General features: G+C 47.7%; 1 protein-coding gene across 2 annotated transcripts in view; it reads left to right on the top strand.

Annotated features, from left to right (window-relative positions):
* The first annotated feature begins 3,299 nt into the window (after positions 1–3,299).
* LOC138741499 (excitatory amino acid transporter 2-like) overlaps positions 3,300–15,726 on the top strand; it is a 251,683-nt gene continuing 239,256 nt past the window's right edge. For both annotated transcript variants that reach the window (XM_069895695.1, XM_069895711.1), the window contains exon 1: positions 3,300–3,618. The gene's annotated coding sequence lies outside the window, so the exon portion shown is untranslated. The remainder of the gene's footprint in view (positions 3,619–15,726) is intronic.

Here is a 15,726-nt window from a genome sequence, read left to right as displayed (position 1 = left end):
GACAATCCCTTGTTTGCCAGCGAATTCGCCACCAAATGAACTACTGTACTTATGTATACACGGTTAAAGGAAATTAAACCTACCGCTAAAGCTGAGCGTCGTGTCGGTGCTTTCAATGGCTCGCGAATACCTCGTTGCCCAGATGGGGAAGAACATAAACTCTAAAGAATGATAAATAATAGACGAGGGTGTGGAAATAACGATGTCAATGAGGCTGCTTCTTTTTCCTGCTGTCGTTCTGTGCTCCTGTCTCTGCCGGGTACACGTTGCTGGAGCTCGGCTGTGACATCTCTCTTCACCAACAATCTCCCTGTCATCCACCACCGAATGCCACCCCATCGTTCGGCGTTCCCCTCCGGGCACATGTTATCAGTTCCCGCTCCCCGCGGGTTCCGGCGGGAACGGCGAAACCTCAGGAAAAGAGCCCGGACCCCTGATTCACGGAGTAGTATTTGCTCTGGGGGCCCCCGAATTTCAACGACCCCGCGTTCATGAACGATGAGCAACATTTTCGTTTTCCTCTTTGGGCAGCGGCTGATCGTCTGTGTAAATAACCCCGATTATTAGTTAAAATCGCTCTCCTTAAAGGGAGGGCACCGCTGTCTTCACCTCGTTCCTAGCCCCGGCCATCCATCACCCCCCACCCCCCCCCCCCTCCCCTCCTCATCTAACTCCCGACGCAGCAGGAGGGGTGCGATGCTGCGGAGTTCACCCGAGCGCAGCTCCAGTATCTGATCGGGCCGCTTTTGGGGGTCACCTCGCGGCGACGGCTCAACGCGGGAATAATGCCCGTCTTGGTTACCCATAATCCCCCACACAGCTGGAACCGCTCTGCCCAGCGCCAGGGTCGCGCAGAGCGGTTCCAGCTGTGTGGGGGGATTATGGGTAACCAAGACGGCCATTGATGCTGCATTGAGGCAGCCACCACTGTAAGTTTTGTTTTAATAAAATGAGTAAGTAAATTTTGACGGAGGGGAGGGAAAAGGAGGGGAGAGGGGGAGGGGTGCAATTTCAGTGTGTGTAAGCGCAAAATGTGTAAGTAAGTTTTAACAAGAGCTGCGGGGGGTGGGGAGTGGAAGAAGGGGCGCACTTTCAGTGCTTGCCATAGGCGCTATGTCCCCTGGATACACCACTGGCAATCACCGAGAAAGCTAGCTTAACAATAATAAGACTGTTTCAATCTTACCAATCTTATCATGCAGGGTCAGCGTCAGAATCTTTCTCGGGGTGCGGGGAGGGAGGGGAGGGGGGAGGGGGGAGGGGGGAGGGGGGAGGGGGGAAGGGGGGAGGGGGGAAGGGGGGAGGGGGGGAAGGGGGAGAGGGGGGGAAGGGGGAGAGGTGGGGAGGGAGGGTGGGAGGAGGGTGGCAGCAGTTACACTTCCCCCTCATTTCGCATGCGCCAGCAGCACAATTTAGGGTCCCTTTAAACTACATGCTACGGGCCCCGCAACATCTTAATCGGGTTCTGCCTAAATCCCTCCACACTTTTCTTTCCCGCTTCTGCAAATTATGGGGATCAATTTTATTCCCAAATTCAAGCAAGGTTTTTGTTTAAATTCACCGACTAGTGGATTCCCACGATGGGGAGAGGGGTGTGGTTGGTGTATTTAGATATATGTTGTGAGTATCTCTGTGCCCCTATCTGTGTAGGTCTCTCTCTGTATTTGTTTCTCGGTATGTGGGTCTATCTCTGTGTCTGTATGTGTGGGTCTATTTGCGTTTATGTCTCACTGTAGTGTCAGGAGAGAGAGAATTGGACTCCTGATATTTTATCAGCACTGATTTTTTTAGTCAAAGGAGATAAACAAGAAAATCTGGTTGAACAAGAAAGCTGCAAGTCCTGGGAATCATTTCAGTAAAACACCTCAACAGAAGGGATGAGAGAGGAGGGAAGGAAGGGTAGGGGGAGGATGGCAGCCAAACAGGCAAAAAGCGATAACTAGAGGAAAGGTGAGAATTGATTAGGGAGGGGGGTACTTCTGTGAATAGAGAGCTGAAGGAAAGTGGGCAGACGGAAAGAGAAGGGGGGGGGGGAAGGAGTCTTAGGGATAGGGAAGGGGGGGCGGTGTAATGAAAACCAGTGGTCGATGTTAATGCCATCTGATTGGAGAGTGTCCAGACGGAAGATGAGGTGTTGTTTCTCCAATTTGCAGGTGGTCTCAGTCTGGCAGGGCATGAGACCATGGACAGACATGTCGGCACGGGAATGGGGTGAGAAGTTGAAAGAGCTACTGTGAGATCCCCGGCTATTGCAGCAGACAAAGCAATGGTGTTCAACAATTTGATCTCTCGGTCTGTGGTCAGTCTCTCCGATGTGCAGGAGTCCACGGAGTGAAGTGTTGCTTCACCTAGACGGACTGTTTGAGGCCCTGAATTGTGGTGAGGGAGGAGGTGTGGGCATGTGCAACATTTCTTGTGGTCACAGATGAGGGTGCCAAGGGGCTGATTGGCGGAAAAGGGGGAATGGCAGAGGTCCCTGCGGAGGGCAGAGAGGGGACGACGCGTCTGGTGGTGGGATCATGGTGGAAGATGATATATTGCAATATGGAGGCAGGGTATGTCACCACGGGAGCTGTGGAAGTTGGCAGCAAAGTGGATAGAGTCAATGAGCTGATCATGGGTGATTAATGAAGCTGATCAGTGAAGCAGAGGGAGACTTGGAGAGCCTTGCCTGTGTGGCTTATAGCACGGAATGCTCCACATAGCCAACAAAAAGACCGGGGCCCATGTGGGTTCCCATGGCTTCTCCCTTGACTTGTCGAGAAAGTCGGAAGTGTCAAAGGGGAAGTTATTGAGGATGGCGAATTGGGTCTGTTGTTGAGGAAGAAATGAAGGGCTTTGACAGCTTCGGAGGTGCCCAGCGACTGTTGAAGTGCTAGAGGGTGTGCGTTGATGTAGATGGGGGAGTTGGAGGGAACCAGGTGCCTCCAATTTTGCAGGAGGAACTCAGCAGGTCTCCCAGCGGCCATAAAGGTAAAAGCTATGTAACGGGGCCAAAAGATGGGGGGGAAAGGGGTGAATGAGAAAAGAGCTGAGAATTGGCCCGGGTTCAAATGTGCAACGTGGAAAGCAGATCAGTCCCCCCGAGAGATTAAGAAACTAAAGTGAAATATGAAATAAAGTGGTAGCAGGATCAAATATCGGTAGCGGTGATCATTGGTTGGTTGCGGGGCGGGGGGGGCGAGAAGGCTTCCCATGGCTTTGAGGATGTGCAGAACACCCGCTCCACACCACGGGGCTTTCACCGGGGGAGGGGAGGGGGAGGGGGAGGGGGAGGGGGCGGAAAGAATCAGGAAACGCGGGTGATGTCAGCAAGGAAGAGAGGGGTTGGTTCGTGTAAATTCCAGGCGGCGCACACATTGTCTTGAATGGTGTCATCTGCATGCGTTCGCCAGACACCCCGAGCAGGAGGCAGGAGCTCAGGCCGTCTGTCCCGTTGCTGGAGCCTAGTGGAGCGGGACCCGAGCCGCTCAGTGAGGAGATCCGGAAAGCGTCGCTGGCAATAGGATTATACTTCGCTCTTCCCCCTGCCGCACACTCACAGGTGCACGCACAAAGGAAGCCCGGGTTTGGGGATTGAAACCCGGTGTCCACAGAGGGATAAGGAGAGAGTGAAAAGTGAGTTTTTCCTTTTAAAAAAAGCATTCCGGCTGCGACTGGTGGAATGAGTCCACATTGTTCTGTCTGCTTCCCCACCCCTCGAACAGTCGGAGGAAGGGCTGAGGGGTGCGTGTTGTGCTGAGAGACTGTGGACCCTGACCCGACGATGCGCAGCCGACTCCGAGCGGACAGCTCTGAGGTGTTCCCCATCCCTGCGCTCCCATGTGCCGGGGCTCAGCTCGCTGCCTCCGGCTTACAACGGGAAGATGTGTTGGGTGGGGGGGGGGGGGATGTGCGGACTTGGCTGAATGGTGGGTTTTTGGGCTTGTTATCTGCCCGGGTACTCCCATGGTGGGAGTGGACAGTGTGTCCAGCCGCGGAATGTTCATTATGGGGAATGAGTGAAGCTTGATTCTCTCTCCCCTCCCCACCTCGACTGTACAATGGGATGAACAGATTGAATTTGTGTGTGTGTGTGTGTGTGTGTGTGGGGGGGGGGGTGTCGGTTGAACCTGGTCAAATGAAATAAATCCCTTTTTTAAAAAATTGTGGAGGAGCCGCGCTTGGAATGGAAACTAAAGAATAAAAGACAAGTTGGGGGGGGGGGGGGTCTTGATTTCACCAAGAAGAGGATGAGAATATAAAGGAGGCTGAGTCTGTGAGCGATGGGGGGGGGGGGGGGGGGGAAGAGGGAGAGCCGAGGTAGCCGGTCAATAGAGGACGAGAAGATTGGCCACCATGGCCGCATCGAGGCTCAATGTGTTGCAACTTCGCCGGGATGGAGTGGCAGATTGGGGCTTGTCACAGATCCCGGATTCTCGGGCGAATGCCGACCACTGGCGAGCGGGAGAAGATTTGTGGGAGGGCGCAGGCAATGGGGAGATTCCGCGCCGCGGGTCTGTCTCTCTACCCACCCCACCCCCACCTACCTCCCCAGAGAAGTATCCCGTTGGCCTCCGTGTCTCCCCAGGGTGCCGGACCAGGGCTCAGGCATCGGCCGGGGCCAATATTGGCGCAACGGGCTGGAATTGACATTCCGCAACTCGCGCGAAGGGGACGCTTTATCTGAACCAAACGCAGATCTCTGTAGCCACACGAATGAACCCCACTTTGAATATATTCGGATCGGCTGCCAGGAAACACAACAGATTTATAATTTATCACGATTTGTGAAGACTACAAAATTGGCTTGAATTTTTTTTAAAGAGCTGTCTAATCTTGGAAAAAGGAGGGAGAATCTCAGGCTGACAGGTAAAAGGTAACAGGAGGGACACAGGTGGGAGGACAGAAGAGATGGAGGGAGGACAAAGGTCTAAGGAAGGTAGTTCTCTTGTAGGAGAAAGAAGGGAGGTGGCGGGGAGTTGGAGTTGAGGGGGGGAGGGGAGAGCCAGAGAGGCGGAGGTGGTGGTGGAGGGAAGCCAGAGAGGTTGGGGGGGGAGGAGGAATGGTGCTGGTGGTGGGGGGAAGCCAGAGAGGTGTGGCGGGGGGCGGGGAAGCCAGAGAGGTGTGGCGGGGGGGGGGAGGAATGGTGCTGGTTGTGGGGGGAAGCCAGAGAGGTGGGGGGGGGGAGGCCAGAGAGGTGGGGGGGGGAGGCCAGAGAGGTGGGGGGAGGAGGCCAGAGAGGTGGGGGGGGAGGCCAGAGAGGTGGGGGGGGAGGCCAGAGAGGTGGGGGGGGAGGCCAGAGAGGTGGGGGGGGAGGCCAGAGAGGTGGGGGGGGGGAAGCCAGAGAGGTGGGGGGGGGAAGCCAGAGAGGTGGGGGGGGGAAGCCAGAGAGGTGGGGGGGGGAAGCCAGAGAGGTGGGGGGGGGAAGCCAGAGAGGTGGGGGGGGGAAGCCAGAGAGGTGGGGGGGGGAAGCCAGAGAGGTGGGGGGGGGGAAGCCAGAGAGGAGGTGGTGTGGGGGGGGAGGAAAGCCAGAGAGGAGGTGGTGTGGGGGGGGAGGAAAGCCAGAGAGGAGGTGGGGGGGGGGGAAGGAAAGCCAGAGAGGAGGTGGGGGGGGGAAGGAAAGCCAGAGAGGAGGTGGTGTGGGGGGGGGGAGAAAAGCTAGAGAGGTGGGGGAAGAGTCGAGATCGAATTCAGATGTCGGCCTGATTTTCGACACCCCTGAACGAGGGCTCAGACTCGAAACGTCGACTGCCCTTTACCTCCTCGGGATGCTGGATGGCCCAGCTGAGGTTCTCCAGCACATTTGGATGCTGCACTGGAGCCCCAGCATCTGCAGATTTACTTGTTTGCATTATTAGTTTCCGACTGTTTTCTTTCATTTCTCCCCTCCCCTGCACATAGTATTTAGCCATTTATGTCTACCTTGTATCAAATCTATTGGTTTTGCTAATTTTCTTACATGGAAATTCATTCCCTATATGTAAATTAGGAGAGTGGGAGAAATTCTAATCTCCACTGTTTGTGGAAATATAAGAAAATCAATGAAAATAAAGCGTTTTATCCCTGATTTAACTTGTATATAATTCGCCCTTTAATAGAACAAGAATCATCTCATTTGTCCATGAGGCTGTTGAAAGATTTGTTATTACTGTGATTTGTGTTCAGAAGGTGCAGTAAATATGAAAGCACGAACAGATTTTGGTTGAAATGGTGACCTCCTCCAATTTAAATAATTAAGTCGGTTTTTAAATTTGCTTGTCAATGTTTGACCAGAGAGATATTGCAACCATTGTTTACAAATTAGACAGCAATCTCGTGTGAGCTAACCAATTGATATTTTGCACAGAATCTCTCTCCAAATCTCGGACCTATCGGCTTCAAGGCAAATTATTCGAAGATAAAATAGCACGGGTGAATTCAATCTGGAAATGCTCATCAATACTCAGTTAAGTGGGGTTGGAATCTGGCGTTGTCTGTGAGGTTTTCCCCAGGTGCTCCGGTTTCCTGCAATGTTCCAAAGACATGCAGGATTGGTTGGTTAATTGCGTGGATTTGGGCGATGCAGGCTTGTGGGCTTGAAGAGTGTCACCATGCTGGATCTCTGAATTAAATAACCATGGTAAAGAGCCATGTGTTTTCATTGCTTGGTTTATGTTTCTCCAGGAACCAGAGGGAGAAACAGTTCTGAACCTGCTTCCAGAATTTCCTTAGCCTGGTGCAGCTAGTTAGTTCAGTGCGGGTAGAGAAGAGAGAGAGACCAACCAAAATATATGGGAGACCCACTAACTAAAATAAAAACAAACTAACGAAAAACTGCAGTAATCCCAACCCCAACCCCCCCCAATCGGCTGGCAGGACCAGCTGTTACCTTGCCCCAAGCAGCTGGTCGAAGGCTCCAGGGCGAGTCGCAGACAAAGATATCACTGGCTGCATGTTAGCTAACCCTGGTCGATATCATTAACAGTAACAGCTCCTCACAAGATAGAAATCAGGAAATAAACATACCCAAATGCGCATAAAGGATCGCCGTGTAGCTATGCAAGTGTAGCTATGTATGCGTGTGTATGCGTCCAATGGCCGTGGAATTGTAAGTACTCGTGTATGTATAGCTGTGGGTATATGTGTGCACAGGATGTAGACTATATCTGAGTGTGCCCATATGGATGTGTGTGTGTGAAAGAGAGAGAGAGACTGTATCTGTTAGTGCTTTAAAATATGCGTCGGGGTGTATCTTTGAGTGTGTGTGAGAGAGTGAAATGAAGGTATTTGCCCGGGGAATTCTAATGCAGAAGCATTGTAATCAATCTTCGCTCTGAAGCTTGGAGGCCACTCATATCAGTCTATAAAGTGGGATGGAATGGCCATGGAATTGTAAGTACTCAGCCTCCCATGGGGACATCTCATATTCAGGAAAAATTAGTTAGAAATTGGAAACATGCAGGCGAATGTGCAAAAATCACGTGTTAAAGGCACATTTTAAAGAAATTGCTGGCGTCCCCTTTCAGTAAGAGCATTGATCAAAGTAATATTGTTGCATATTTGGAATTAAAAGGCACTTTATAAAATATCAAGTTAAGAAAACAAGAGCCCGGTTATTAAATAAGTAGATACATTTGTTCTTTTTTGAATACTTTATTTCTGATTTTTTTTCCCCCAAAAATATACAAAATAAAATGTTCATTATCACAGTATATTTGTGTAATATGCAGATAATTGTGATGTCCGGCTGGGTGGATTTAAACAGGAGTTGCCCGGGTTCACCACTAATACTATTTTGATATCTAATCGTGATGAGTTTATTGTCATCTGTACAATGCACAGATGCACTCAAATGTTTCCTTGCTGCAACCACAGAGGTGCTTCTCATAAACAACATGACAATAGTTTAAATTAAATTAAAAAGAATTAATACAAAAGAGTAGATAAATAATAAGCAGATAGATATAATAATAACCTAACAGGAAATCATTTCAAATGACACAAATCTTAAAAATGACAGTGTGGATAATTGAAACGACTTGCAAGAGTATCAGAGGTAGTGAAACTGAATACGGCCAAAGAAATTTAATACGGTGAAGTACAATGAAGAACGTTAACATTTTCAACATTATTCACAGCAGGGTAGAAGCCGAGTCTGGTCATTTACACCTGTGCCACCCAATTCTTTCTTTGGCTTGGCTTCGCGGACGAAGATTTATGGAGGGGGTAAAAAGTCCACGTCAGCTGCAGGCTCGTTTGTGGCTGACCAGTCCGATGCGGGACAGGCAGACACGATTGCAGCGGTTGCAAGGGAAAATTGGTTGGTTGGGGTTGGGTGTTGGGTTTTTCCTCCTTTGCCTTTTGTCAGTGAGGTGGGCTCTGCGGTCTTCTTCAAAGGAGGCTGCTGCCCGCCAAACTGTAAGGCGCCAAGATGCACGGTTTGAGGCGTTATCAGCCCACTGGCGGTGGTCAATGTGGCAGGCACCAAGAGATTTCTTTAGGCAGTCCTTGTACCTTTTCTTTGGTGCACCTCTGTCACGGTGGCCAGTGGAGAGCTCGCCATATAATACGATCTTGGGAAGGCGATGGTCCTCCATTCTGGAGACGTGACCCATCCAGCGCAGCTGAATCTTCAGCAGCGTGGACTCGATGCTGTCGACCTCTGCCATCTCGAGTACCTCGACGTTAGGGGTGTGAGCGCTCCAATGGATGTTGAGGATGGAGCGGAGACAACGCTGGTGGAAGCGTTCTAGGAGCCGTAGGTGGTGCCGGTAGAGGACCCATGATTCGGAGCCGAACAGGAGTGTGGGTATGACAACGGCTCTGTATACGCTTATCTTTGTGAGGTTTTTCAGTTGGTTGTTTTTCCAGACTCTTTTGTGTAGTCTTCCAAAGGCGCTATTTGCCTTGGCGAGTCTGTTGTCTATCTCATTGTCGATCCTTGCATCTGATGAAATGGTGCAGCCGAGATAGGTAAACTGGTTGACCGTTTTGAGTTTTGTGTGCCCGATGGAGATGTGGGGGGGCTGGTAGTCATGGTGGGGAGCTGGCTGATGGAGGACCTCAGTTTTCTTCAGGCTGACTTCCAGGCCAAACATTACACCCAAATTAACCTACAAACCCCGTACGTTTTGGAGGGTGGGAGGAAACTGGAGAGTCCACACACACACACACACACACACACACACACACACACACACACACACACACACACACACACACACACACACACACACACACACACACACACACAGGGGGAGAATGTACAGACTGCGCTGGTTTCGAATACGAGTTGCTGGCACTGCAATAGGGTCACACAAGCTGCAGGGAGAATGTAAAGGGTTTGATGCTGACTTTGCTTTCAGAGCCAGGAGGGTTTATTCACATCTGTGGAGGCAAATTGAGAATGGAAATGATTTGCTGGTACTGAAGATTGGAGAATTGTAGAGTTCTCATTGAAACAAATGGACACAGGTAGGAGAGATGAGTGCAAAACCACTGAGCAACTTATGAGGAATAAGTTCTTAAAGTGGAGGCACGATCTGTAACCCAGAGACACACATTTAAGGAAATAAAAGAACCATTAAGACAAATTCCTCCATGCAGATAGTGTGGTATCTGGACGATGCCAGAAGTAAAAGGAAAAAGTTCCATTATTGTCACATAATACTACATTTAGATGTAACATGCTTGACATTCTTTAACTTTGTCTATGGTAAGGAAGTCAGAGAGTCGCCACTTTGTCCCCTCTTGGGAATGAGGCTCCAGCGAGGGTGGGTGGGTCTGTTGTTCACAAATATCAGGATCACTCACTCCAAAAAATAAGGAATTTGTATTAATTTGGTAGCCTCGGCCAGTACAAAATGACCAACCAACTGTATGTGGTTTTGAAATCTAGGAAATGAGGCAATGCAGAGAAACATCCCTCTCACAGCAATGTGACAATGAGCTGAAGGAGAGATATTGCTGAGTACTTAAATGAGAATTCCTTTGCTGTGCCACCAGTTATCTATCCAGCTGACAGTTCAGGATGACCCTTACTTCACCTCTCACCCAAAGGTCTCCTTCGATCTACCCTTCAGTGTCCGCCTGTATTCCTTGGGCATGATGGAGAATTTGGAGCGCTTCCTGAGTGAAGCCTGACACCCTTGTGTTCCATTGATCTCATGCTTATTTTTCTGACCAACTTGTGAAGTTACCAATTTAGTAGTTGTGATTAGGTTCAATCTTGACCATTTGGGTGGAGTTTACATGTTGCACCAAGTAACTGCAAGGGGCCACGGTGCTCTGTGGCAAGGAATGGATGTAACAATGGAAGGTATGAGGTGACCCTAAGGATACAAAAAGATTTGCCATGGGTTTCTTTGAACAGTTTTATTGTGAATAAAGCTTATTTATTGGGGGGAGGGGATGCACAGCTGTTCCAACAGTGGTCAGCACTATCTCTGCCATGGCCATTGAGGCTGCAGGCCAGCGAGGCTCCAGGTTCGGCTTGTGGCCTCTGGGAGAGACAGGAGCGGCAGTGAGCGAGCATGTGAATGTTGGAGTTGTTAGTGAGCGGGCAGGTGTTTCAGCCTGGTAGTAGCTGACTGACCAGATAGGTTATTGGAGTTCTTGTTGCACAGGTCCCAGATCCTCAAGCCTGGACCTCCAGCATTGACCTTCTTAGCTACAGTATGTCCTCCTACTGTGCTAAGGCTGCCACTACCTCCTCTTCTGTGGATATGTTTCAAGACAACATTATTCTCTTCTCTGAATTCCCTCGGTTCCATAATCTTCACCACAGTAAATACAGGTGAGAAATATTAATGTAAGACCTCGCCCATCTCCCCACTTAGACAACCACGTTGATCCTTGGGGGAGGAACCTATTCTCTTCCTAGTTACTCTTGTGTTTTTAATATACGCAAAATCTCTTGGGATTCTCCTTTTCCTTATCCGCCAGTCATTTTATTTAGTCCTCTTGATTACGGTCTCAAGTGTATTCCTATAATCCCTTGTACGCCTCAAGAACTTGATCTCAGATGCCGATATGTTCCTTCTTTATCCAGAGCCGAGCGTCAATGTCTCTCTTTAATCAGGGGCTTGTAATCCTGCCAGTCTGGCCCTTAGAGAGTTTCTGAATTATTGCCCTGACACTTCCTCCTGTACCACAGCAAGATGCTGCTTCCAATGCAAGATCGGGGGATAAAAGGGACAAGATTAATATTATTCACCAGTCGGTGGTTATTGCTGATTTCCCACAGCCAGTCTAAAATTTAATGTAATTTAGACATAGGCCATTTACACCCAATTAACCTATCCCCCTGGTATGTTTCAAACACTGGGAGAAACCCGGGGAAAACCCATGGAGACACAGGGAGAATGTCCAAACAGCGCGGGATTCCCACCCCTGTCCCGATTGTTGGTGCTCTAAAAGTATTGCTACGCTAACCGTGCTGCCTGAATCTTCTTTCTTTGGCTTTACGAGTAATATATAATTTCCAATCTTTTGCTACTGTTGACATTTGTTAATAGGCAGGTTTCGGTTGTTCTTGCTGCAGCTGATTGCCTGCTGCCAACATTGGTTTCCCTGCTTTCGCTCCTGTGCCCATTGCTCCATGGGCAATGCAGTCCATTGGTATTATCATTCTTCCTGCCCCAGGTTGTGAGACAGGGTAGGGTGGGATCAGGAACAACACTCTCTGTGATTGAGGATGGATGATAATGATAGGTAAGTTGTAGTGGTCTTTTTAAAAAAAAAAATAGAATGAAGAATTGTAGAGTCACAGGATAGAACAAGGCCACTTGGCCCGTCACAGCCATTCTAGAGGAGTGGCGTTTGTTAAACTAAACTCTGCAGGAGCCAACTCAGAGGGTCGAGCAGCATCAGTGGGAGAAAAGTAATGGTCAATGTTTTGGACTAAAACTCTTAATTGTGTTAGGAGCCCAGAGGACCCCAAACCCCACCAGCAATCAAAATTCACCAAGATAAATGGTTACTTAAACAAAAGTTGCTTTTAATTATCTTTAAATATGAAAACAGGATCAAACTTTATTACTATTAACTTTACCCTCTTCTAATTCTAAGCACATGTGTATATAATGTGTGTGTAAGTTCAGAGAAGTTCTTTGGTCCACAGTCCAATCTCACTTCTCATTCCTCCAAATTCGCTGGTATCAGGCAATTCTTATACTGTGCACAGGAATTAACATTTATGAATTTCACCAGGCTTTGGTGCTTGAAAGGTAAATGGTTACCACTCAGGAAGGTTCTTGTTGGATTTCAGAGAGAGATTTGTTATACGCTGGACACAAACTGATTCCTTCTAATCAACCACTTCAGTGTCTTGCTGAAGAAACCTACTCCATCAGGGTTTTCCACATGATGACCTCTTTCTTTCCGGTCACCACAGAGTTTCTTTTTGTTTCCCTTATTTCAAGTGAATCATTATACAGCCAGTCCTCTCCTCTTTTGTGAACCACGAGGGCTTTGACCAGGCTGAACTAAAAACTCACAACCCATCTTCAAAATGGGGGTTTTTCCACAAACTTGCTAGCTTGTCCTGTTCCAGTCCCAGCTGCTGCTGCTCAACTGTTGAACTGAATTTTCTCTCTCTCTCTCTGTGAGAAAACCACATGGCCCTCTTAGAACAGCCAACTGTACTCATACAGACTGTGGCACTGGACCTAATCTTCCAAATTCATTCATCTGTTGCTTTCCAAAGCAATGATCCATTACTCCACAGCATGTCCAATTAACACCTATTTGTGAAGTTTCTATAGGCATTCTTCAAAATTTTTGCAAAGGTACCTGGAGCCTGGACTGTCTGGCTTGAGCAGAGCTCTGTCATTTTAAATGAGATCTGTTTTGAAGTGTTTGCATGTGACCTATACTAAAACAAAACCTGCCACAATTTATCTCCTTTAAAAAAAAATCTATGTACAATATAAAATATAGCATAATCTGTCACAATTGAAACTGAGGTAATATAGTGTAAAGAGTTCTAGATGGGAGAAAGGTGGGATAGAGGATTGGTGAATGAGATGGAGGTGAAACATACGAGTCAGAGGTTGTCCAATCCCATAAGGAGTCCCTTTCCTTCTTGGTGATGGAGGTTGTGAGTTTGGGAGCAGGTCTCAGACTAGCCTGCGGTAGCTTCCACAGTGTACTTGCAGAGACCTGTTCTTTTTCTGTAGCCAAGAAGTCAGACTCCATCCACCCTACACATGTCTTTAGTCTCCACCTGGCTAAACCCGATCCCTAATTTGATGTGGATATACTCGGGACTGCAGATATTGGAATCTGAAGCAAAAACTAATTAGTCTTGATGAAGGGTTCTGACCTGAAACAATGGTCTTCCCACTAATCTTGTTGACGTGCTGAGTTCCTAATTTGCTGTCGTGTGTTTAATTTCTGCCAGCCTAGACAGGTCCTTGATCTGTTATCAAGGGGTTAGTAGCCCCTTTCATACTTGCCAGTGATCCCAGGAATCGAATGCCAATCGGCCTTTAAAGTGGCAAGTGTGAAAGCAAAATCTGCTCAATGCTGGTGTCAGATGATGTCATCTCATGCTGGGAATTGACGGCCTCGACCCCTAGTACAATCCCTGGTGTCTGCAGATGCTGGCGTTGAGATCAGGCAAGTGTGAAACAGGCAATTGCATTGCAGGCACTTCCTATTAAAGGTAGAACAGACCAAACACCGGGGATAAACCCTTGCAAGTGTGAAAGCATTAAGTGGTCCCAGTTAGGAGTGAAAGGCCAACTCCCCATTCCTATCCTGGGATACTGAACGGCTGATTTACTGGGATGCAAGTGTGGAAGAGGCTATTGATTCTTTCCTGATTTGAGTTTAGGCCTCTTGATTAGATCGGTCCAGTATCTGACATCAAGAGTTCACTCTGCATCCAACATTAACCTGAACTTGGGTGAATTCAAGAAGGTTATCGCAATCCAGAATATGTCCATTCCTAATCTGCTCCAGATGAAAATCTGTATGAAGCTTTGTCAAATCCTACGACAATAAGTTTTTCTCCATCCAACCTGTTCCTAATCCCATGAAATTTTAATTTTCATCCAGCATAGATTTTTCCCACTTTGGCACAGAGGTTATTCACTATCCAGCACCGAGCAATCCATGACCTAATACTGAGATGAGTCTACATCCAACATGGATGTGTTCCTGATCTGAAATGTTGGGATTAATCCACTTCTTTCATAAATCCTTTTATCATTCTAAATCAAGTCCTTAGTGTCATACCTGCATCTAATGTCAAGAAGTTAACCTCCATTCAATGTAGTCCTGCATCTAATATGACACCAATGAGAAATCCATCTCTAATCTGACCTCAAACATTGTCTCTCTCCATAATGGACCTGCTCTTGATCCAAAATGAAGAGGGGTTGTCTCAGACCATCCTGCCACATCCCTGCTGTAATGGCAGAAGATTAGTTTCCAGCCTGTCATTAATCCAGTGTTAAAACATCCACCTTGAATATATCTATCCCCATCCTGTTGTCAAGTGATAATGCTCACCTCATGTAAATTTGTACCCCAATTGAATTTGAGATTAATCTGCTTTCTGCATTGATGTCCCTACTCCGATATCAAGACACCCACCATAGATGCCTTCAGTCAATATAAGTTGGCACCTGCTCTGACTCAAAATGGTTGGTCTCCAGACAGATTAGACCCACACTAAGTAGAGGTTAGTTTCCATAGACCTACTCCCAATTCAAAGTCAGGAGGATGATCTTCAACCAGTGTAGATCAATCCCTGATCTCATTGTCATGGTCAATATCCATCCCACAAAAGTTTTGTCTCCGCTAATATAGACCATATAACCTGATGTTGTGTTGCCTTTTTCCTCTATAGACTTGTCTCTAAATGAATGTTGTGATTAGTGCGGTGCCCATCCCTTAGAGCCCTTACCTAATCTGATGCCAAAAGCTTATTCTGCATCCAGTATAATCCTTCACCATCTGCTATCCAGACAGCATTCACCTGGCCCTACTCTGACACTGAAGTTATTCAATATCCAGCACGAGCCAGATATCTTTGCTGATATCTAGGCTTTACTCTCCAGCAAAATCCTGTCCACAATTTATTTTAAACAGTTTAGTCTCCAGTCAGTATAGACCAGCAACTAATCAGATCTGAAGGGCTATTCTACATCCAAGATGGTCCTTCTGTAATCACATGAGGATAGTCTTCAGACAATATAGACCTGGCCCTAATTTGACTCTAATTTCCAGACATCATAGATCTCACCCTAATCTAATGTCCATATCCAACAGAGACCTGTCCTTAATCTGAAGTCAAGAGGTGAGGCTTCATCCAGTGTAGATCTTTCCCTAATCTCATTCAAGTGACCTGCCTCCAGTCAGCATGGACCTAACCCTGATCTGGCTAATTTGTGAATTTGTCCATATTTTCCTCTCTTTCTTTTATATAATTACCTTTTCTTTCTCTTGTGTGTTATGTGCTGTGTTTTTTTAAATGTATCCTCTGGAAGCCACAGCAAGTAAGACTTTCACTGTCACTGTACGTTGTATTTTGCAATAAGTTTATGAGGATAAGAAGTTAAGAGGCAGTTTTGTCTCTAATCTGACGTCATGAAGTTTAGTCTCTAGAAAGTGCAGCAATTTCACTGATCTTAATTCGTGGAGAGTTTAGGCTCCACAAAGTACCTTGAGATTGTCTGGAGCCAAAGTACAGACCTGACCTGAATTGATGTCAAAAGATTAGTCTCCAGCATTCCCCTTTGACCGTTCTCTAAACTG

Source organism: Narcine bancroftii, chromosome 1, assembly GCF_036971445.1.
Source record: "Narcine bancroftii isolate sNarBan1 chromosome 1, sNarBan1.hap1, whole genome shotgun sequence".
In the NCBI taxonomy this organism is placed as follows: domain Eukaryota; kingdom Metazoa; phylum Chordata; class Chondrichthyes; order Torpediniformes; family Narcinidae; genus Narcine; species Narcine bancroftii.
Note: the sequence above shows the minus strand (reverse complement) of the source record. Positions and strands in the feature narration are given on the sequence as shown.